The 25,366-nt window shown below is 40.3% G+C and overlaps 2 long non-coding RNA genes across 3 annotated transcripts in view; one reads left to right on the forward strand and one right to left on the reverse strand.

Moving 5' to 3' along the window:
- Window positions 1-206: 206 nt before the first annotated feature.
- On the forward strand, window positions 207-14,337 carry LOC122179300. The gene is made up of 3 exons (XR_006178635.1): window positions 207-296; window positions 9,071-9,153; window positions 14,189-14,337. It is a non-coding gene; the product is annotated as an uncharacterized LOC122179300 (long non-coding RNA).
- LOC122179299 overlaps window positions 8,533-25,366 on the reverse strand; it is a 47,736-nt gene continuing 30,902 nt past the window's right edge. The window contains exons 5-6 of one of the 2 annotated variants that reach the window (XR_006178633.1): window positions 21,707-21,813; window positions 8,533-8,856 (exon numbers count right to left, since the gene is read on the reverse strand). This is a non-coding gene — a long non-coding RNA (uncharacterized LOC122179299). The remainder of the gene's footprint in view (window positions 8,857-21,706; window positions 21,814-25,366) is intronic. The other variant, XR_006178634.1, reaches the window with a different exon arrangement.

A 25,366-nucleotide genomic window follows, 5' to 3' on the forward strand; every position in this document is an offset into this window, starting at 1 on the left:
GCCGGAGCGCCGCGGCCGAAGGAGAGTGCAGCGATTGGTTGAGAGCGGGCGAAGGGGCGTGGCTTGCGTAGCTGCCGCCGCGGAGAAGCCGAGTCTCCGACTTCCTGACCGCGTGTCGCCAGGGGGCGGCGCCACGTGAGAGCGACGAGCGCGCCGCAGCCCCGCCCCCGTGCGGGGCCGAAACAGCGACCCCTGCGGCGCGGAGGAGCTGGAGGACAGCGAGGGATTTAAGCCTTGCATTGCTTTTGCCAGCCGCTTCGCTCCTGAGGAGCGCGGCTTGACCGAGCGGCCCGCGGGTGAGATACTGAATAAGTGTCCTCTTTCATTGATGCATTAATTTTTTTGTATCTAAAAACTAACAAACAAGATAAAAAAGAGGCCTGGCTGTGTTTCTACATGAATCCCCAAAGTCTGTCAACCCAGGGTTTCCTTCTTACATGATTGCATTGCAGGACCTTTACATATCCAAACTGTGTTCTTATTTTACTCTTCTGCTATAGCTCATTGCAGGGCATGGCCAGCAATTACTCAGTGTCTCTGAAAGCCCATAAGATATATTAATCAGAACATGAGAAAGAGTTTGGGGGTATCATGCCTTTCAGCTTGAATCGTACTCTGCAATCCTTAAGGTTTATCTGCACGCTATCCCCACACGCTCCCAGTTTAAATCTTGCTGTTACAGTCTCCAGTGGTGATGTAGGAGGATTGCAGTCACTGCACTAGCTTGCGTTGCCCTGATTACTCAGCTGCAAGATTTCATCCCATTGCATTGTTTCAGAACGTTGCTGAAACGTTCTGGATGTTGGGTGAAGCGAGAGCTAACTGTTTAAAATTATTTTTCAGATCTAATATAGAGTTACAGCATATCTTGAGCTGGAAGGAACCCACAAGGATCGAGTCCAACTCTTGGCTCCACACAGGGCCATGCAAAAATGAGTGATAACACATACCATGTCTATTGTGTCTTTGCTATTCTTGGAATTGAGAATGACATTTTTAGCAACTCAACATTAACACCATTACTATAGCACCAGGGCTTGTCATTAGAAACCCTTCACTTCATCTGATGCATTTGCTGCTGTTCTTACCTGCGTGTATCTGATAAGGAGAATTGGCAGCCTCCATCTCTGTGTAAGAGCAGAAAGTGCAGCAGGAGCTCGCTGCTTCAAGTGATGTTCAGACCAGATGAGACTTAAGTATGTCAGAATATGTCTTTGTGAAATAGGACAGCATCGATCTGCAGGCTTGGGGAATAGTGGCTGGCAAGACTGTGTGTAGAAATAGGATCTGAGGGTGTTGGTAACGCTCAGCTGAACATAAGCCATCAGGTAGCCAAGAAGGCCCATGGCATCCTGGCTTGCATCAAAAATAGCATTGCCAGCTGGAGCAGGGAGGTGGTCATCCACTTTACTCAGGCGTGATGAGACCACACCTTGAGTACTGTGTTCAGTTTTGGGCCCCTCACTACAGGAAAAACATCAAGGCTGTGGAGCATGTCCAAAGAAGGGTAATGAAGGTGGTGAGAGGTCTGGAGCACAAGTGTTATGGGGAGCAGCTGAGGGACCTGCAATTAGTTAGTCCAGAGAAGAGGATGCTCAGGGGAGACCTTATCACTCTCTACGACTGCCTGAAGGGAGGTTGTACTGAGGTAGAGTTGGCTCTTCTCCCATGTAAGTGTGATTGGATGAAAGGTAATACCTTCAGGCTGCATAAGGGGAGGTTCAGATTGGACATGAAGAAGAAAAAAACTTCTCAGAAAGAGTGGTGAGGCAGTGGCACAGGCTGCCCAGAGGAGGTGGAGTCACCGTCCCCGGAGGTGTTCAAGGAACACGTGCATATGGCACTGAGGGACATGGTTAGTGGGCATGGTGGGAATGGGTTGGACACTGGACTAGATATCTTAGAGGTCTTTTCCAACCTTAATGATTCCATGATTCTGCAATTAAGAAAGAGGAGAGACTAAAGGAAAATATTATCAAAGCTACGGAGAGAATTCTGCAATAAACCAAAAATCAGGCAGTTGTCTCTTATACTCACTACGCTAGCTGTTCTCAGGGGTCCTCATTTCTGTGCAGAACAAGAATTTTCCCAGACACAGGCAGTTTTATAAAGTTGGCAACATTGTCTTCTACTTCTTCAAACTGATTTCATTCCACTAATGATTGCTGAATATGGGTATATAATTACAGATTTGAAAGACAAGAAACACTACCAATAGTAGAAATTATGCCCTCTTAGCTTTAAGATGACATTGAATACATAAAAAGACATAAAATTCCAAGAGCCATAGAACTCCTTATGCTAGAAGTAAGGCACAAAACTTGTTTTTATTTAGCAATTTAGGATTTGACATTGGAGAAAATTGGAAGCAAGTTTTCTTTTTTAAATAGATAATTCCATCTCCTCCTAGATCAGAACTTTGTAAAGCAGAGCATGAGCTACATTCAAAAATGTCCTTTTTACGGCAAGAAAAGTCCATCATTTTTATCTTTTGTTGGCAGTCTGTTAAATGCACTCCAAAGCAAAGCTGGTCTTCTTTCTGTATGCTTTCTGTATGCTTCTCAACAAATCAGTGAGAGGTGCTGACAGTGCAGGGCCTGAAGCTGGGCTAGGTCAGGATCTCCCATCGCTCAGCTTTCATGTGCATTTGAGAGGCTTTTTTTGGTCACTCTCCAAACAGAATTTTGTCTACCCCTGTTTGTCCAAGAACCCACAAGACCTGTTTTTCAAATGTGGCATTTTTCTTGACTTAATCTCCAAAGCACTCCACCAAAGGAGGGAGCCTGCTCACACCTTTCATAACTCAGATGATTAATCAATTACACTGGTTGAAAGATTACCTTGAGCCATATCTGTACTCTTAGGTGACAAGTACTCTGGGCTCTTCCTCTGCTGCACTTGCACTCCTCACAGAGTGAGGAGATTCAGGATGAAATATGCCAATTTGCATTACTTTTGTAAGGAGAGCATCTCAGTCAGACTGTGCCGAGATCACTTTTGCAGGGTTTATACTGGTATTTTTAGTCAATACTAATACTAGTGTATGGGAACTGCTGAGTCACGGCCTGAACCTCTGATTAATCACCTGAGGTGAGCCTTGAGTCAGCCAGAGGAGCACAGGTGAAGGCAATTCACCTGTGCTGCCAGAAGGGGTGGAGCCAGGCTGCACCCCTCCTGGACCTATTTGAGAGCTGGCTACCAGAGGGGAAGGATCTCTTCTGGAGATCCTCCTCTTATAGTATCTTCTAGTGAGCTCAACCCAAGGGTAAGCTCTTCTACTTATTCTCTTTTGTGATCCTTGTTTGCTTTTGCCTTACTCTTTTGATTATATTGCAATTATAACATCTTGGTTATACAACTAGAAACAGGCAGATGAAGCCAGACAGGATGTAGCCTAGTTCAGGTTCCAGCTGACTGAAGCAAAAAAAAAGTCTTGAACCTGTTTAAATTTCCGTTCCATTTATAAGTCTGGCACTGGTAGTTACAGATACCGTTAGCCAGCTACCATAATCCTTCTAAATCTGCCCCTGGCATGCACTGCAGCACATTCCAGGTTAAATGCACAAAGACTGTTCTGTCACCAAAGCCTTCCAAGGTACATTTACAGATGAGACTGAAGGCTCGATTGTAGCACAAGTACTAGGTTTTACCTAAGTTGCTCTGGTGTTGACAGCAGTTCATGACAGACTGCAATGTTTTTTAGGATAGGCTGAAAACTGGACTACCCCAGGGATCTGGGGGTTAATACGTACTCTGGGCACTAGCCTGCACTTATGCCTTTCTTGCTGCCTCCAGCACCTGTACCATTATGTGTGCTACCTAACTTAAAGCTATGTCTGCTGACACCATAATCACTTTTTCATGTGTCTGTGTAGACCTGACTCTGGCTGCTAAAACTGGCAAAGCCTTCACTGAAGAGGAGACAGCAGATAGACACACACATGCACCCTCAGCCCCCTTGAATCCCTGTAAGAGAAGAAGAAGCTTGCAACTAGTAAATGTTTTAAGACGAGTGAATAAACTGACAAGACCTAAAGCAACAAAAAATGAGTAGCGTGTGCCATAGCCTGTATTATGTTAATGTGAGCACTGCCACCTCAGGAACTGGTGAGAAAGAGGTATAGAACAGATGCGGTGAGATTTGCTTTTTGGTGGTGGATAAAAATATATATCATGTGGAAAGAGGGATGGAGAGCACTGCTGATTGATGCCAAACTGGCCAAACTAGGGAATAATGGAAATGAGCAAAAAGGGAACAGAGGGAAAAGTAAAGAGAAAATAAATCTTGCTGAGAGTAAGGAAGGAAGGAATAATAGGAGGAAAAGGCTGAAGTGTATTAGATTGCAAAAAAGCTACCATATTAAGCACTAAGGAAAAGGGAAAAGGAAGGAGAACATATACAAACTGCTTGAATACCGCCTGCATTGCAATCCTGAGGACCTCAGTGTTTGTATGGGGTTTTGGCCATATTGCTGACTGGGATTTGAAAAGGTAGTTATTTGAGGTTTCAGAATGTTGTATGAACCCCTTGTTAATACTTACAGAGATGAAGTAATCTTGCTTTACCTCTAGAAGTAGAAACTGACAATTTAAAACAATCTTTTTTCTCACTGTGGAACAATAGCATCCCTAGTACTATATCATTAATAGTGTCATTCATAATAGACATGCCTTCTCTGCATTGCTTAGGCATATTTCGCTGTGATGAAAGTTGATGTTATTAGCATATCCTGCTCTGTACAGGAGTTACAAATTGCTGGTGGACCAAGTGCAGTTCTCATCCTCTGTATTGCTCTATAGCAGAGGGAAAAACTGGTGACTTGCCTCTTTCTGAGGCTCCTCTGAATTATCTACTTCAGACAGTTTAAGCAACTTCTACGTCAGTGAACTCTGTCAAGCAAGAGCTCTGGTTCTTTGCTTATCTTCAATTTCAGTTGCCTGCCTACTGCTAACAAATACTTTGGATCCTGTCCGTGGCAAGGAAGTGACATCAAGGTGTTGTTCATATCCCATTGGGGATGGTTCAGGGAGCCAGCAGTGTACAAAGCAATACACGCAAGAGCTCTCTTCTTCTTGAGGAGCTTTTAGTTCATACCAGCAGGCAACTAAGGGAGGTGTAGTAGGCCTAGAAGAAAGTGATATGCTAAGGGTTTGCTTCTCTTTTTCTACTTTGCTATTTTAATTTAACAGTGGGAAGCAATAGTGTGCTTCACAAATCTGGGGAGATCTGGAAAGGAGTGTGAAAGATGAGATGGTAGAGAGTCCAGGAGAGATCCAGCATGATATGAAAGGAGCTGCAGGTGTTATAGAGTAGCAAGTCACGGGGGAAAGAAGGGCAGATCTCATTTGAAGTGAAAAGAAATGGAGAGTGGGAATTTAAGGGAAGTCAGTTTCCATATTTATTTTTTGAACAGTTGACTTGAATATCTGAGGGCACGTGTAGTGACCCATGTTCTCAGTGCTCTGACATATGAATGGCAGGCAGAGCAGAAACATGAGGACCTGGGAGATCTTTCTTAGTTGTAAGCCTTGGAGCCAACACTTGGAGATAAGGCCTTACAGGGAGTAAATTTGAACCCATGATTTTGATCCCTGTTAAGGCTATTTCAAATAACTGTTCTTAGAACAAGGACATCATAAACTGTTTCTCTGGAAAGCTGTTGAAACACAGTTACAGGGGTTCTCTTCTTTCTCCTGGCCTTACACAAATACAGGCCAATATACACACAAATCCCTGCATAAATCTTGTCCAAAAGACTTCTAATCAGGAAAGAAAACAACAATGTTGTACTTCTCACACTATAAAAAAGACCACCTTGGGAAAAGAACAATGCAGCCATAGAGTGGTGTGGTGTCTGTTAAGAAAATTCACATAAAGCAAGCATTAACTATTCAAAGAATTAACTGCAATGAGGCAGTTAAGTGAGTGTGCCTCGTCACTGAACTCAGTGCCATAACAGGAGCAGAGTAAGAAGCAGGTTGTAAAAAATCAGGTAGGGAAATTATATAATCACTTCACTGTCCCCTGGTCTGGATTATTCTCTTAGAAGATTGGTCAAAATGTCAGTGGTTGCTTTTACGAGTTGTCTCTGCAGTCACAGAACAAATCAGTAGCAGAATGTAAGAGAAACCCAAGATATGGACCAGAGGGGACTCTTAACATTGCTGAAACTAAGTTTTTTGTAACAACACATGTATTTGGCTAGATATATGCTATTCACACTCTTTATATATTCCTTTACATTTATTTGTGGTGAAGTGGTAAGGTAAGAATTAATGCTGTTATTTTTAACATGCATATTTCAAGCGAGTAAAAGCACTCTCACAGGCTTGTGTGCCTGGGATAAAGCATTCTGTGACTAGTTGTGACCAAAACCAGAAGAACGATACATAAAATTACTCCTTTATTACCCCCATTACAATGCATTAACTGTTTGCTATGTGCTGACAGAGTCAGACCCCTGCAGCCTTTCTTTTGGTTTGCCACAGAAGAGTGCTGGATCCAAACCAACAAACAGAGGCACAGAATGGGGCCGGGTCAAAGAGTATCTCAGGTGTCAGTGATGGGGAAATGACAGAATTCACATTTCCTTCATATGGAAAGAGGCAACACTGCAGTAAAAGCAACAGGATTTCAGGAGGGCAGATTTAAGTTATCCAGAGGGTCATTAGGTAAGATTTCCTGGAAGATTGATCCAAGGTAAAAGGGGAAATTGAAAGAAATCACATAACTTCAAAGAAATGGTATTAAAGATGCAAGTGCAAATTCTCCAGTTGCAGAAGATAAGCAGGGAGTAAGCAATCAGATTGGTTAGGTCATTTTGATCCCATACATTAGAGGAAGTTTTGCAGGAAGCAGGAAGTATAATGGAGTACTAAAGACAGATTTTCAACAGCACACAGATACAACATCAGGAAGGCCAAGGCAGAAAATGACATGCCATTCCTAGAAACCTTGGCTACTGAAATCATTCTAACAAAGCATCAGTAATAGGAAAAGCAGGCTTAGTGAACTTGTAAACAGAAGGGGAAGCCTACTAATAGATGACACTGGAAGGTAATATACATAATGCTTTTTTTTTTTTAACCAATATTCCCTAAAAAGTGGCTTCTACAATTAAAATCAATAGCAAAGGAAATAAACTGTCCCTCAGACAGAGAAAAGATAGGTTAGAGAGCACTTCGCTTGGCTTCGCATTTTCTAATTTGTTGATTCCAAAGAACTAACTTTCATCCTGGAATACTGCAGGAACTGGGTGATCTACTCCTGTAACCATTGATGGTGGTCCTACAGAATATGTGATTTTTGGGTGAGATACTCAAAAGCAGATAAAAGCAAACATGACATACCTTGAAAAGAAGGCCAAATAATTATTAACTAGCCAATTTAACTCAGTTGTTCGGAGTTATGGAGAAATAGCCAAAAGTGACTTTGTGACAATTTGTTAGGATTGCAAAAGAAGGGGAGAAAGCACACCTGGATTTGTGAATCCATCTACAGATTTGTCAAGATCCAATTTAATTTATCTTTTTAGCTACTGAGTGGACCAGGAAGGAAAACCAGTAATTGTTGTATGTTATGTTCTCTCAATAGATGTAAAGTCTTGTTTGCTTTTGAGTACCACACCTATAATCCATTTGTTCTCAACACTGTTGACAATGACTCTTTGAAAGAGCAAAGCAAGGAAAGCAGGTCTGAAAGAATCTAATATCAAATGTGTGCAAAATCAACTGGAAAATCATACTGATACAGCAGATAAAATTAATTCACTGTCAAAACAGAAGGACAAATATTGTCAATAGTCCAGAGTCCATAGTATGTCTGACCTACACAAGACAGTGTTTTCTAAACAATCTAGAGAATGGAACTGAGATTTCCATGAAGCTGAGGGAGAGTGCAAGTAAGTTTGATGAGAAATCAAAGACTGCCAGAGATCATCTTGATAAAATAAATGAACGGTCTGTAAAGGAAGGAATAAAATGAAATGAACAGGGACAAATGCAAAATACTGCAATTGTGGGGAACCTTACCACGTTCAAAAAAAGAAGATAGGGATCATTTTTATTGAAAGGAGTTTAAAGCTTGTAATGTAATCATTAACAGCCCATTGTTGTTAAAATGGGTAAGCACAACATAGATACATGTATGCAATCTGTGAACACACTGGGTATTCCCAGTATTATTTATTTGGTGTTACCATCTCATCATGGTAACTCTGTTTGGTGCTGGTTATTGAGAGTGTAACAGAGAGCCATAAGAATTAACAGAAATCCACAAAACATGATATGAAAGGAAAGGTAGGAAAAAAGTGGGATCCGTTAGCATAAGAAAGGATGATATTGTCCAGAAATGAAGGGCCAGGATAGTCTTCTGCAGCAGGAGCAACCTGCTATAGCTGAGCTTACCACGGACAAGTGACATCATACTTGATGCTTCAGTACTGCTTCCAGATCTACAATATTTTGAAAGGAGTGGGATCTTGACTACAATATTTCAAGTGCCAGGCCATTTCTCATAAAGAGCACTAGATATTCCTACTGCAGCCAGAGGTTTATTCTGTTCTTTGAGGACTCTTCTTATTTTGGGGAAAATAATAAAGGCATTATGCATGGGCAGCAGAGGTGTAATGAGAAAATAGAGAGCAGAGTCCCAACAGTTGGTCTTGCCTCACCCATTCTGCCTCTTCCGCATTGCTCGAGACTCCTTTGCTTTTGTTGGATCAGTAAATTTGACAGCTGGACAAACAGGACAGTCTGTTTCAGGAAGAAGCTTAGGGTACAGCACCTAATAATGAAGAGCAGAGCAGGTCTTGTGATGGCAACCAGGGTCGGCCAAGTCCAGATCACCAGAGAAGCCTGTAGTGAGGAGGCAAAACTGAGATCAAGCTGAGATTTCAAGTTCACAGTTCAGAGCCAGTGTCAATGAGACACACAGCCAGGCACAGGCGCACCTACAGTGTAGCTCAAGGAGGGTGGCAAAGGTGAATGCCTTAGCTTGAACAGAGCTCCTAAGCTATGAGAACCAGGCCCCTGCTTCATACAGCTTTTTCTCACCCATCTCTTTCCACAGCAGTGATCCAAGGTTCTGCAACGGCACCAAATTCAAGCTAGCCTACCTCCTGTGGAGATCAGTATGGGGTCCTTCCAGTCCAGGTACAAGTGTCTGTTATTCATTTGCCACTCCCATTTGCCAACTCCCAAGCAGTTCCCCAAAATAATAGACTCATAATGTATTTTAAAGCACTGCCATGCGCTGATGTCAGAAATATCACTGATAAGCCACAGTCTTAGGAAGAAAAATCCCAAATATATATTGCCACCTTCAGCTACTGGTTTTAACTAGCTCATAATCTCAAGGCTATGGCCATGAGGAATGAGGGTGTGCTGGCTTTTGTTTTGTAAAGCAGATGAGGAGCAAGATTTCCAATACTCTCATTTCTAGCATCTGTAGGCTTCAGGGACCACATTTTCTGACACTTTTTTTTTGTTGTTGTTGTAGGCTCCCATAAGCTCTGTGAATGCAACAGAAATTGTGCCACCTTTTCTTGCAGCCCATTGCCCACATTAAGCTGCCCACCAGCAAAGGACCACCAGAGAATCTGATCCAAAAAGTTCAGTATTTTAATTACAGTCTCTACATGACTACTGAAACCAACATTTTTTCATAGTTAGCTATGAGGAAAGATGTTTGGCAACACTTGAGCCATCATGCTGAAGTGTTTGACTATAGCCTTGGTGACACAATTGGCCCACGTGTGTGAGGAAGTGACAGCATCAGCTAAGACTGTCACACCACTGACCCTACCAGCAAGTCTGACAGTTTTGGAGATTATAATTACTTGATCATCTTTGTCAAATGCTTTCACTGACTCATGGGTTATAGACTATGAGGTAGTGTCTCTGCTTTCTGGATCAACTTGTCCACTGGGGTGGCTAAGCCAAATGGTCAGGGGAAGAATCTGCTTAATTCTGATTGTTAATCTCTTTGAATCCCACCCTGTTCGTGGTCCACCCTGTTTTCCTTTCCTTTAAGAAAGTCTCTGAAGAGCTGTCTCTTCTGGGCAAGCGAGCAACAGTGGCCAGTCTGTACAAAAATGCCTATGACTTGGGTAGGGTATGCTTTTGCAATCACACCCTGCCCTTCAAATTAGGGTATTAAAAGCACTGAGTCAATCAGGGAAAAACATTTAATTAGACTCACAGAAAGCTTCTGTCACTGCTCTTGGATGAGCACCGTGTTAGCCATTGGGAGATCAAAAAGAACAAAAAGGAAACATATACAGGAGAACATGGATTAACCAATGTGGGCTTTCTGTGTCACATGTTCAGAAGTCTCACTCAAAATGGTACCAATTTTTTTTTTTTCCTCTGTAATGGCAACTGAAAGGACGTTTAAACACATAATTGTATCAGGCCATGTACTGACTTTGTGCAGAATCCAGCAGGGACTCCCACGACAAAGTTTCCGGAGTGGCCTCAAGCTACTTGGGATGAAGTTTGCCTTTTTCCATTCCCAAAACATCACCTCTGCTTTGAATACCTGGGGATGTTTCTGGTTGCCTGCTGGCAAAAAGGCACTGGAAAGAAATTTGTTAAATTAGCACTTCTCACTGCCAGAAAACTTTTTGACTGCAAGGTGGAAATGTGAGAAACCTCCCACTCTGCACACGGGGCTAGCATACTCAGCTGCTATGCTTCACTGGAAAAAATCTGCTGTAGTTTTAAACAGAAACCATAGAGGTCTGACAAAGCCCATAGGAGACTCCTGGAACTTTTAACCAAATTGTTATTGTATTTCTAAGCTGTTGGACTTCCACTGTAAGTCTGCATTATTCTTCAAATAAAGGCCCAATATTGACATCCAATTAAACTTCCCACTGAGTGGGATGGCCAGAAGCGTACAGGGAACAGAATAGGATCTCTACTAAAAGGGACAGGTAGATATACTTGCAGGTCCCCATTTTTCCAAGCAAGACTTTTCACCCACATTTTTAACCAGTTTTTTATTCTGGCAAATTTCTGGCTGGTGCAAACTTCACGCAGGATTAGCAAAACCTCATTTAAAAATCAAATTATATTTCTACCTATAAATAACTAGGATATCTATACTGCCTTTTTCACAATAGGAGAAGACGGTTGGTATCCTTTCTCTAGATTCATTCTCCAGGTGTCTCAGTCTTCAACACAACTGACACGATCAGACTTGTCCCAGGTTGTAGCATCTGTCCAGATTTAAGAAAAGATTGTAGCCCTGGACCGGGCACCAGAGCCCCATACCAAACATAGCAGTCTATCTTTAACCCATTCTGAGCTGTCATGGAGCTCTGAAGCAGACTGCCTCTCAAGTTCAGAGAGATAATCAACAAAAATTATGGTAACCAAAACACTGCTTGGCACACTGAATAAAAAGAAATAACACAGATATGTAATTTCACCAACAAAAGCTTCATTGTAGTCATTTAAACAGTGTGACTGTGAACCATGAGGTTGGAAGCAAACTACTTCAGTCAGTGGAAAGACTTTCATTAAGCTAAAATGGCTTTGTATCAAGCTTTTACTGGATGGAGCTCTAAAAAATTTCCTCCAGAAGTTCTGGAGACTATTTTAGTCTATTTAAGATGTAAGGAAGGAAACTAGAAAACAATAGCTGGCCAGACCAGCAGAAAATGCATAAATACAAGCAATTGAAATACAGTATGAGTTAAAAGTATGTTGGTATAAAGCTAAACTATGATCAGTATGCTTAACTGCAGCTTTTAGACTGCTCTCCAGTGGCTATTTAGCTGCACTGATTCATAGCACTCTGCATGCTTTGTGGTGCTTACTAAAGCCTAGGTGGGGTATTAGTGAAACAGCAAATTATACTTTGATTTCTAAAAAGATTCAAAGGTACAAAATATAAGACATCCCACTTTCATTAGAAGTGAAGTCTTTATTCTCTAACCTTTTTTTTTTTTAAGAGCAATTAGTTTGCCAAAAAGATGTTGGCTGTATTTTGAATTTAGATATCAGCAGTTATAATTTATTTTTAGTTAATTTACTAATTGACCTGTGCTCAAATTAATGTAACAGAAAGATTCAAATCAACGTAAACAATGTGCCTGAGTGATTCATTCTTTCACTTTGCTGGTTTTGAATCTCATTTTAACACTAGCCACATCTTTTTTTCCAGCTAGAATTGCAGTGATTTATATCGCTGTGTTAATTACGTGAGCCTTTAAACTGTGGTTTGGAAAACATTACATATCTGAGGTATTTTTGCAAATTAGGGGATTCATTAAAAAAAAAAAAAAAAAAACAACCAGGTCTTGTTAAGTTTATTTCCTAAGTGGAAACCTTGAAAGGAGTGCATGTATGAGAGAGAGAGCTGAACCAGGCCTGTGTTCGTGTGCATTCCTTCCCTTCATCTTCCCCCACTCTTCTCCATGGCAAGATACCAGTCATGTTGTGAGTCTTGTCATCTGTGTAACGGTTACACCTATTTACTTGCAGGATTGTATCCCCCAACTAAAACCTAGTTCTCAGATAATAAAGCAGAACATATACATATCAACATATGCATTTAGCCACATAAACAAAAATAATCGTTTTCTGTCTCTTTATCATTCAAAGATTGCTTGCCTTACTGGAAGCCAAAGCACAAGCTGTTTTAGTCAAATAAAAATTATTGAGCTCAACAGGGCAACTGAATAAAATTTAACAGCCTGTGACTTACAGGCTACACTATATGATCTAGTTCCTTTTGGCCTAAAATTCTACAAGCCTGAACTGAATGTAAGCCCTGCATATTTTTTTTTAATTAGAACATTGGTGAGACTGGAGGGGACTATCTAACTTCAGCCATGCGTAGGCGTGGATGGACAAATGGCTGTATTTTCATTGGGTCAAAGACTGCCCTTCTGCATTGTATTTGGCTTCACTTTTAAAGTGACTGAATATCCAGTCCAAATACAAGTTGGCCCAGAATTAATTTCCACTTCCTATCCTTCCTTCTGCTGAAACAAATAAACTGGGATTCAGCTTGCAGGACTCTTGGCTTCACGGGCAGATCTACGAGGCCATTCGTTAACCAAAGAACACAGTACTTAGGGAGCATGCAAGATGCATCCAAAAATTCTTTGAGATATTAATTTGACTCAATACCTCCAGTCAAGAAAACTAATAATTATTTTCAAGTAACTGTTGCCAGACAGTTCCACAATTGTTTAATTGCTTATATGCTGAGTCAGGAGTGAGACCTGAGAGACGTTTCAGAGATCCCCACAGAGAAGAACATGAAAATAGATCAAAGTGAATATTGGAATACAGACTGTATTAGTTGCAAGTGTGTCTTCCAAGTCCAACTGACACAGCAGAAATACTGGCAATAATGATATGTGCCTGTTAAGCAGCCATCGGAACTCAGCTTCCTACCTTGGTCTGGTCAGCTCTTGAAATCTCATTTCCGATTCCTTTGCCCAAAGACTGAAGAGAACTTACTATGTGGCAGTCATTAAGCATGTGTACTTTGGCCAAAAGGCAGAACTTGCTCAATGAAAAGTCTGCTCAAAATTTAATGAGATTCCTTACTCATGAAGCACTTCATTAATGAGTGATCCACCTGTTTAGTAATAAACAAGTGAAGAAAATGTTTGAAGAACTGTTATCCATGACTCAAGCTGATACATGCCCTCTACTCTATTCTGAAAACTTCTTTGTTAGAACTGCTATCAAATCATATTGAGGGTGTTTTAAACTACACCTGAGCGTGGATTCCTTTTATTTTGTATAACCTACCTGGAATCATCAGGAATCTTTTCAGGGGTAATCCTGCAATTCAAACAGAGTATCTCCCATTTACTCTACTTGTTTTCCAAGCCAAAACAAAGAATAATTAGAAAACTTACAAGTCCTGTCAGAGAGATAAGGCAGCTGCAATTTTTAGCATGGAGAGAATGCTAAAGCTTTCAGTTCTCTAAGTAATATTCAAAGGGAACAGAAGAAAGCAGATAGAAGCTGTAACATAGCCAAGCTACAATTTCTGAAGCTTAGAAATTTCTACCACTGGGGAACGTGTTTCCACCCTGGCTGCAGCATACCAGTCAGCAAATTATCTGCATGCAAATTTGAATTCAAGCCAGCCTTTACCACTATCACCGAATAGCAGCAAGCAGGTAATATCCTTTCACTTCCTGATTTTTATCTCCAGACCATATTCCCTTCCTCCTTGCACTGATATCTCCTTCCATGCAAGCAACCAGCTCTCCCCTGTGCCTGCAATCTTCCTCCCATGTCGTGAGTGAGGCACCTACCTTGTCCTGCAGCCTGCTAGGTTGGGACATCAGCAAATCTGCAGTTCCCCTGGTAAGTAACTACAAATTGCTGTTTTCTGTGGGAAAATCCAACTTGCAGTACTGCTTGGGATGGACATTTATTTTGTTCATTAAATCCGTCTTTCACCCTCAAGGCAGATACATCATTCCAGCCAGGACTGTATCTCCTGTTAGCAGACAGAGGATCTATGGTTGTTTCTGTGCTGTGGTCTCCATTGCTGCTCTACCACTGGAGAAAGAGAAGTTCATCCTAACGTCTAATCTTAACGCTCCTTGTTGCTGTTTAAATACTTCTCAGGCTAACCTGCATAGACAGAGAGAAGAGATTACTCCCTTCTTCATTGGAACAGCCTGTTATGTCTTCAGACTTTTATCATACTTTCCCTCCTTTAGAAAGAACAACCTCAGTTCTTCCAAGCACCTCTTACAGATGTTGTTTTCTACAACTATTTTCAGTGAAGATAATTCAGGAAACTACAACTCAGGCAAATCACGTTGTAGTAACATTTCCAAAACCAAATTCTCATCAGTCTTTCCTAATGCCAAGAAGAGAAAAGGATCACACGGTGTATATTACAAATTGTACCTGTATTTCTGGAACACAGCAGCATGTCTTCCTACCATACAATACCACGACATATTGGTTCTCACACAGTATATTGTCAGCATGTTCTCTCCAGCCCTTTCTACAGAAATGTCCCTTGTAAGTTGCTTTTTGTTCTACTTTCTTTTTCTGATGAATTCTGCCTGATGGTCATATCTTGCACTTACTTAAGTATCATCCCATTTTTTGTCCATCACTGCAATTTGTTGAAGTTGCAGTGAATTTTTCAACCTCCCCAGTAATGAACACCTCCCCCCCTTCCTGCCATACTTTGCTTTCACTGGAACATATACTTTTTAGTGGTGCAAATTTATTAGGGTTGTGTAATGTACTGGAAAGCAGAGCAATGACAGCAGAACAGCAAGACCCCAAGCTACAGCAAGTGAAGATATGCTCAAATACAAAAGCCATGGGCACAGAAATAAAAGAAAGAAGCTACTACTTTCAGAAGGCCCCAGATACACAGAGATACCCTGATAAGATACCCTCACTTCCACAGACAACCCTTAAATGAGGTCTGGGAAGGAATGCATCCTGGCTCAGTTCCTTCTGATCGCTCAGGTACATTGCTTGCACCTGAGCTCACCTGGGCTGGCCCTGCCTTGCCACCAGGTGCTCAATCACTGGTTGAGGCCAGTGGATAGTGGAAACTTAGCATTTCTACTACAGATTCTATTTAATATTTTTGGTTCTAAGGCTGATCCCTATCAAAACTCAGTCAGTACAGTTTCCTAATCTTGATGGTCAGCCTCTGAGAACTGCTGTCCAAGTCTAGTTTTCTACTAGGGAACTTCTGGTGCTATATTGCTAAACTTTTCAAATCATCTTGATTATTATTATGTAAGATAACTATAACTGCACTTTTACACCAAAAGCAAGACTTGTCTCTAACTTCAAGAAAGTGCCAAGAATGCCATCTTCAAATCTACCTGATAATACATTAAATATATAAATGAATAGCTTCAACCTCAGTAGCTGTTTGGTTAAACTGTTGTGGAGTCTCAGAGGATCACTGAGGTTTGTGGGTACTGATGTACAGAGATAGTGTATCTGTAATTTGCAATCTGGGTGAATAATGTGCGACTAATTATTTCATTTTTAAGAGAGTTCAGAGGATAACCTGGAGACTTGACTTTCTAGATTATAGCTAAACTGAAACTGAAAAAGAAGTGGATATAAAATATCTAAATTCTGTTAAAAATCAAAACTGTGTGCAGTTAGCCATGAATAGACTAGGAACCATAATTTTTGGAGGAAATATGTAGCAGCTTCTATGTGTGTTCTGAAGTAGCTCTTGATATGTATGCAGGAACATATTTTATTCTTAATTTAAAAAACACACATTGTTCAGTATAATCCTTTCTATGCACCCTTGTGAATAGTACTGAGATAAACTATTCTGTTTAAATCAGAATTTCATTGCAAAACAATATATCAAACTCAAAAGCTCAGTAAGTAGATTTTTTTCCCCTTCAAAATATGCCTTGCCTTTAAAGAACCACATTGCAGAAATATCAACCCTTACAATATTCTACTTTTTATCCACATAAAGTTTGAAAAACACTGAAAAGAGTGGTGTAGCAAACTGAAATAATAATATTGCAGATGCAAACATTAAATGTGGATTTTCATTTTAAGGAGTCAAAGAAGCAAGCTGCACTGGGAAAATGGGGGAAAAAAAGAAAATATGGTTACGTGGGAAGTTCTGAGATGCTATGGGTTTCAGTGTAACAGAAGACCTTAAACATAGAGAGATTTTATATTAGCATCTTCTGAAAAGTGTAAGCGAATTTGTAGCAAACGATCAATTTTCTGGACTAAAATAACTCCTAGTAAGGCCAACAGCTGTAAGACTAGTAGTCTTAGAATCCAAAAATGACTTTGGGAAATGGAAATAACTTAGAGACTTTTTTAAAAAACTTGTATTTAAAACGTTAATAGACTTAAACCCAAACAAATGCATAAGAAAAGAGAGTCATAGAATCATAGAATGGCCTAGGTTGAAAAGGACCACAATGCTCATCTAGTTTCAACCCCCTGCTATGTGCAGGTCACCAACAACCGGACCAGGCTGCCCAGAGCCACATCCAGCCTGGCCTTGAATGCCTCCAGGGATGGGGCATCCACAACCTCCTTGGGCAACCTGTTCCAGTGCATCACCACCCTCTGAGTGACAAACTTCCTCCTAATATCTAACCTAAACCTCCCCTGTCTCAGTTTAAAACCATTCCCCCTTCTCCTATCACTATCCATCCATGTAAACAGCCATTCCCTCTCCCATTTATACGTTCCCTTCAAGTACTGGAAGGCCACAATGAGGTCTCCCCAGAGCCTTCTCTGCTCCAAGCTAAACAAGCCCACTTCCCTCAACCTTTCTTCATAGCAGAGGTGCTCCAGCCCTCTGATCATCTTAGCAGCCCTCCCTTGGATCCGTTCCTACATACTAAGATATTTTTACATTGTTTTATCTGAAAGGCTTATTAGGGTGATACAATCTCAAGTGATTCATAGCAAAGATCTAAATCGTTTTACAAAGGATTCCGGTTGATTTCTGTTCCACCAATTCTCTTCCTACCAGCCCTCAGCTTGCAGTAGAATTGCAGTAGGAGATGGACATACAACACACAGTCTCTTCGTGAATCCCAACACTGATGAATGACTGTGGAAATGCTGGGTCTGCTGCCTTTGAAGGGGCTGAGAGATTAGGTTTTAAAAAGCAGCTGGACTGTCTATGCAAGTTGAAGGCTTCCAGAGGAAGAAGATAGGCCTTTGAGGACTCCTGTTGTTTATTATACAAAACCACCACCGTGAGTCATTGCTGATAGAACTTCTCACTTCAGGTCTTTGTTTTTCCTGCCCCATGTCTTTCATATTTCTTCATTTTTGTACCTTCAGTGCAAATGGAAATATTATGCAGTACATCTTGTTATTTCAAGATTGATGCTAGAACAACATAAATGTAGAAACTGAAATTGCAATGTAGCCAGAACTTCTCTCATGGCAGGGAAAAATGTTTTCTTATACTTTGGCATGACACCTGTATCCCTCCAGATACAGAGATGCTGAGTTGGTGGGAGATGTTGTTCATATGTTTTAAAAGTTCTTGTTTTCTTCCAAGGGCACACATAATTTTGTTGTTTAGCTTCAAGGGATGCCACAACACCTGATAACGTGCGTAGATCTCTCTGCGCAGTAATGGGTGTTATGGAAATTCAGCTAGCATGAAAGAGAGGAGGTGCATTGGCAGAATTGTAGGAGAGTCCTGCTCTCTCAGCAGTGTAAATTACCATTTTATATTTTGTTTCAGTTCTTATTGTTTGTTACACTACTACTATGTCTCCTCTGTACTACTGAGTAACCTCAAAAAACAAAAAAAATTAAACTAAAACCAGAGCCGTTGAAACCTCTGCTGATCTGAGACCTTTAAGATGATATTTAAAATGTTTTGTTTTTTAATAGTTATTTTCTTTTCAGGTTTTGTTTGCTGCTGTAATAATTTGCTCTCACTTCTTATATCTGATCTGGGAGGAAACAGAGCTAAGATACACTCAGTGATGCCATGCTTTGCATCATAGGGTAGTGGCTAAATTCCGGCTTGCAGAATTGCAGCAGAATAGATTCAATTGCTAAGTGATCCCACCACAGCTCATAGATACCTAACCATGCACCCCACAAGCATAGAGGTATTCCAAACTAATGGCACAGTGGAAAACCTTGGTGCATGGTGTCTTCTCAGCCAAACAAAAAATGAGCAAGAGACACTGACATTACAGATTATTCATCATCACTTTCCCATTCTAGATCAGAAACAACTCTCCTTCCATTATTTCTTTCCTACCTTCCTTTTGTTACCCCATTTCAATTGCAAGTGGGCTTCCAAAAATACATCCAAGTCTTAAAACCAATCCTAAGACATTTATGTCCAACACTCCCATTTTTCTTTGCCCATGTAAACACAAGTGTTTTCATGTGTTTTTTTCTGTCTCCAACCATTCTGATTTCTTGAAAAATAAAAGTACCTTTGCCAGAGTGATAGTTTCCCAGTCATCAATGAGAGAGTATTGAAGTTGGATTAGCAAAACCCTGATAAAACAAGCCTTGGTGCCAAAAGCAATATATGGACAATGGAATACCTCTGAAAAAGGGCTCACTCTGGTATGTGATATAAAGGACAATATCTTAAAAAGTAGCAAAACACAGATAAGATTAATTTGCTCATTGCTTGGGAATTGCCCTTTCACAGAAAAAAATCTTCGTGTTGTTTTGAATGCTCTGAGATAAAGTCAACACTCCCACCTGCTGGTCTCTTCTAAGAAAGTTTTCTTGGTTTTTTCTTCTGTCATGTTCTCCTTTTTCTGTCATGTTCCTTTAATTTTCGGTCCTTTCTCCTTTCCATTTCTTCTTCCTTTGTTTGTTTTGTTTTCTTTCTCTTTTCAGATTAAAATTCCTATTTTCCATCAAAGGTCCTACAGATTTATACAGGTGAAAAGAACTGCTTTGGGAAAAATATAGTACTGGAAAATGCACATCCTCAGAATGATGTGTTTGTTCTTTTCTGACGCCTGTGAAATAGCTTACAGGTGACTTCCCATTGTGAGTGGAGCAGCTTCCGCCCAGTCATTGCATTCTGATAAAATGAGTAACAATTACTAAAAATGTATTCAAAGAAAGAGAAATCATCCTTTGGCTCTTTTTTTTTTTTCTTTTTCAAAATCGTTCTAGTAATGTAAAAATACCACTTGCCATTACTGTGAATAAAGAAAACAATATAATTATAACATATATAATATAATTATTTTTCATTTTATGACAGCTAGATCTCCCATCCTTCCTCACTCATAGTTCCACTGTCTTTCATTTATTCTTAAGGAACACTGGCAAATTTTAAGTAACACTCTCTGCCTGAAGAAGGCTGGCAGAACACAGACCTCATCCAATCTTATTTATTTGACCCCTTAGTTGACCCCAGTGACTTTGTTTTCCCTTGCAAATAGACACATGTCATGTAAATGCGGGCTATGAAGAATGTAAGGCCCCACAGGAATTAATTGCTTCCATTACCTCAGAGTCATCTGTTATGAATACATGCACTTTCATGATGTTGCAAGTTGTCCAAGCTGCAGACAATGAGTAATTCTTATTAAGAAGCTCAGCTCAGCAGAAATCCATTTTGCCAACTAATATATGCAGGATATCTCCCACACACCTCCTTGTGTACTGCTCTTAATGTTTTGCATATAGTAATTCCTCTGTGTTTGACTTTTCTTCACATTTGGTCTGGAAGCCAGTAAAAATACTGATATTCTTTACATAAGGGAAACACAGTATTTTACCTCAAAGCACTTTAACTATTTTCACTCTTTTATTTCCCCATTTCTGTAATACTTACAAAATTATAGATTATTTTTAGAAACGTGTGATGAGAAACAGAAACAAGATTTTAGAAGAACCTTCTAATCATTTATTTATAATTTAGCAGTTACTACTATAAATGGCTGCCTATTATTATTCGTGTTACAGTAGTGCCTACAGGTTCCAACCAGGAAGAGAAAGGGATGAAATGACTTGCCCAGATTTGCACTGCAGCCAGAGCCAAACCAGAGGCAGAACCCACAGCCCTGTCTCAGTCTTGTGGCCTAATCCTAAAGCTGTGCTGCTCCCCTCTCAGCCAAGAAGCACATTTTCATACATTTACCATAGACTGATCTAGTGAAACCAGCCACGCTCTGGTTTACGAACACAGTTGGAGCTGAGTGCTGATGCCTAATAAACTGTTTCATTTCGAATACTTAACTGCCAGTAGAAGGTGGCTTAATCACCTAAGAGCCAGATTTCCAGTGTCGTTTAGACATCTACATGCACAAAAGACCATTGACTGGGATCTTCAGAAGCACCTATTTTTTTCACTCCTTTGGGATAGTCATTTTTCAGGCTTGGGAGCTTGGTACTATCTACAGTCTGTCCCTACTGCAGGGACTGGAGTTTTAATAGTGAAGAGAGGCAAAAATGGGCCTTCATATTACAAGTATGGTTCACCTCCTGTGCCAGGGAATGATGGGGCTGCTGTGCTTCTGCACACCCATCTCCTTCACCTCATGGCTACCTTCAGTGCTAGCTTGGACTCTGCTAGAATTGCAAAGATCCCTATTTTGACAAGGTTACTTCATCTGCATTTTGCTGTTTCTGGGCCATTCCAACATCCTTGGAAATACCGTGACACCTATTTTCTACCATTCTATTTCCTATGTTGAACATTCCTGTTACACACTGGCTGGTTGGATGGATCAGGCAGACTGTTCCACTCCCATCTCTACCAGAAGTCCTAGTTTGTCTTATATAGGCCTGAATAAATACTACATGTGGAACGTGATACCCTTGTTTCACACTGGCAGCCACGGGAGCTGAAAACCAGCATATCCAGCAAGAAGTGCTCAGCTCTCAGTTCATAGACTCCAGTGCTTTTTCTCTAAATGCAAAGTGCATTTGGTGACAGTGCTTGGTCGCACTCAGATGGACTCACCCTCTAGTTCTCACTTCTACGTGAGAAGAATATGAGCCCTAGCACTGCTTATGTTGTGGAATTATAGCTTCTTCCTATTAAAATATTAGCTTAGTTTTGATGCAAGATTGGCATGAATTGTTCTATGACATACCTGCTTTTTATAAGAACCATTTGGATGCCAATCAAATTGTCCAGTTTTAACTCCAAAAAAAAAAACAATTTTGTGAACCTTGAAATACCAGTGAAATAAAACTGTTCAACTTTGTCAACAAGCAAGGTGCTCCTTACCTTCTTGACATCTATAACTTCATTGGTACACATGCAGTGAGCATTACTCTGCACCCTACATGGGACTGTGGGTTCAGTATGATGAACACATCCAAGAGCGAGGGAGGCTGTAGAAATAATATACGGTTTGTAAAGTGCTCCAGCATGAAAAGTATCTTAAAGGCAAAATATTTTACTTTATTAGATAGTCCTCCAGCTGTATTAATAAAATATTGGTTAGAAGTGTTTATACATATAAGATTTATCATGGTAAGACTGATTTCAAACTCACGTTTATTGAAATGAAATCAGTCATGCTGTCAATCCACATTCATTTCCTAGAATTTTATTTGAAACTGACAGACTCTAGAAACACACATTTCTTAGCCAGATATTTCCTTCATGCCAATTTGAGCCTCAACATCTCCACTTAGTTTTTTGGCATTGTGAAAAACTCGAACATTTCTGACCGTGTCCTGTGGTAATTCAATTGAAAGGGAACCTGTGGCATTCTTCAACAGAAAGATGCTTGCCTGGCAATGGTTTCTCATTCAAGGAAACATGATAAAAGTCCTTAGCATGAACTACTGCTGTACAGTTGGCCTCCCTGCTCTTCTGCTGTATTACAAGCTTTTAGTCCAGGACTTTGAAAATGAAATATATTTTGAGATGTGTATATTCCACCGCAATCCTTTCTTTGTGAAACCACAAGGTTTTTTTTGCTTTTAACTGCCAAAACCCAGAAAAAAAAGTTCTGTGGTTCAAGGAAATCCAGTCTTTACAGCACAAGCATGCACAGTTATGGGTCACAAACAACTTTAACTTACTCTTTCATCGATTTTTTTGAATAATTGATGCAGTACCATACTTGTGGCTCTAGATGAAATACAGCCATTTTTCAAACAAACTTTTTTTTTAATATCCCTCTCAGTTCCAGTGAATCTAAATTACTGTATTTTTTCTTACAGATTTTAGGCATACCAACTGGGATGGCAAGTCTGTTGTCATTGAAATGCTAAAACAATGTGGAGGAAAAAAAACCCGAACACTTGCAAATATTCATTTTTAAAAACCCATTCAGTTCTAAAAAGAGCAGTGCTGATTGCACTTATTCTTTTGGAGGTATTACACAGAAAAGACTAGAGACAGTGAAATTAATTTTTGGAATTGATATATATGAAATTGGTTAGTCTTAAATCTAACAAGGATGTCCACCAGTTTTCTGTAAACAAACATGGTAGGTATTATTTCTAGACAGGATATGTTGAGTTTTATGCATGTGAGCATCTGCAGGGGCTCATTTGTTAAACTGGCTAAGGTGTAAAAGGCTTTAATGACCCCCTAAATCTCCTCTTCTGGTTGTCATGGTGGAATGTCTTCCAAGGTCAGTCTCCCAAACAAGCAGGTTCACTCGTATTGTAAACAACCATATATCAGACTGAATGATAATTGCCAGCGGGCTCTGAAACAGAGCTACATTTATCACAACACTTTCTTGTTGGGGTAATACAGGTCAGATACGCTTGCTCATGGACACATTAGACTTGAGTTTTCCTGAGTCTCTGCATCTTTCACAGTGGTCTTGTTTTCCCATTGTATTTGCTGTCTGGACAGGATGTTCTACCAGAGGAAGTGTTCCTTGTGGAAAGACGTCAGATAGTTATCCAACAAACCCTCATCACTGCTAACTACCTGGCAGGCACAAGATTGATTTATGTATTTAGATACGAGCTTATGTTGGTTTTACTGCTTTGCCTCATAAAGAAAGCAGTAAGGCTTAAAAGCTGCTGACTAAAGCAGGCAATAATGCAAATTTCCCTTTGCACAATGAATCATCAGGTATTCATTTTGTATGTAATTTTGAATGTAAGAAACATTTAAAAGGGCATGGCTGGTCAGCAAGGTTAATTAATTGCTATGTTGGCGGACAGCTTTGTTTGAGAAGGCTGGGATGCTGTAATCATCTGAGACTTCCAAGATTTTGATGAGGAAACAGGTCATCAAAAAAACCACAGGATTTTTAATAAAGCAACTGATAAATAAGAGGGCTGAAGAGATGGGGCAGAATTTTCTTAGAAATCTAATGTAATTACCAGTAATCAGAAATATGATATATTAAAACACATAAATGTTTTGGGTTAGTTTCCTCAGAATAATCTATTTTAGTGTGTATGAAAGCAAATGTTAGAATACCACAGGCAGCTTTTAAAAGACTTCTTGGTCCCTGGGCAGAGTTCTGGCAAGCAAGGGGAAGCTCTGCTTGATCACACAGCATGTGTTATGAACTGCATTTGATTTTATGGCTTTCCAAAAAGCTGTCCAAGAAGGAGGTTTTTTTCCTCCTTTTGCAAAGGGGTCTCAGCCATCTTAGTGTATGTTTTTCCTCACCCAGTTGACCCAGGCCAGGGAGATATTTGCCAAAAGGGTAAGCAGCTCCCAGAGGCAGTGACTAGAGTGCAGAGCTGGCTGGTTCAATTTGGAATAGTTGGGCTTTTGCTCACCTCTTTCATCAGGGATCCTCTTTTTCTTTTTTTCTTTTCCATCTCCTATTTAAAATTCTCTTCCACTCTTCTTTGTTTCTTTATTATTGCAGCAACTGGATTTGCCCCTCTATTATGGTACTGGCGATGTAGAAAAGCATCTTCCAGGAAGGCAACTTCACTTACACTTCTCAAGCATTTGAGAAAATAAGCAAGTGAAAACACAATATGCAGGCTATGCTATCTAAAACCCTGCACCTTCTGCGACTGCTGTAAGATGCCAGATCCTTCAGATCCTTTTTGAGATATCTAAGATCCATAAAACCAAAGCAGGATCTTCCACCCAAGTGAGTCCCTGTGGATGAGTGTTACCAGAAAACTACAAAATTACTACAAAGTTACTACAAAATTCACCCAAGCTGACCATGAAAAAAGAGAGACTTTACTTGTTACGAAAAACTTGGTACCTGCTTAAACAGAAACTGCTGAAATGCTGGGTGACTTTGATAGTGGCATTTGCTCACGGTTACCTGTATGAAATTTCTCTTTACCACATCCCACACCACTGGATTCTTATTCTCCTAGCACCCAGAAGACTGGTTCTCATTTTACAGGCAAGACACTGGCATGCAGTATACAACCCCATGCATATGCATCCCGTTGTCCCAGTGTTTGCCCAGAAGGGAACACAGGCCTCTTGGTGTTCACGAGGTTGCACGTGGACCAGATCTTTCTCTTGTGTGTAACATAAGTGTGGTAACGTAACCTCAAGCACCATTCATGGTATGTGTGGAAAAACCAGGCCCACGCGACCACAAATAAAAATGGTTTTGCTTTCAGAAGGAGTTTCAAATGGAAATATTTTAGAGGATAATTCTTTGATATGGCTTCCATTACTCAGCTCTGTTTGTTATTTTAAAGCAGAGTATATTTGAGAGTTTATGCAAATAACTTGATACAGATGGAAATTAGGAAAATAAAATGCAAGTATTTGTTGTTTGGCTTTACATCTCATGTTTCAGGGGAAATTTTACCAACACATAGGTTTGTTAGAGAACCCCAAATGAAACAAAACTTCTCAAAGTTTTATGAGAAACTCTGAAGGCTACCCTTACTATAGCAGTGAAGAGTGTGCAATTTTGTACAGGCTCTGAAGACGCAATTCCTGCAACACAGTGTGTCTACTGGGTATTTACAATAC

The sequence above is a fragment of the Lagopus leucura genome, unplaced genomic scaffold (assembly GCF_019238085.1).
Source record: "Lagopus leucura isolate 7727_CA_CO unplaced genomic scaffold, USGS_WTPT01 Super-Scaffold_100002, whole genome shotgun sequence".
NCBI classification, from domain to species: domain Eukaryota; kingdom Metazoa; phylum Chordata; class Aves; order Galliformes; family Phasianidae; genus Lagopus; species Lagopus leucura.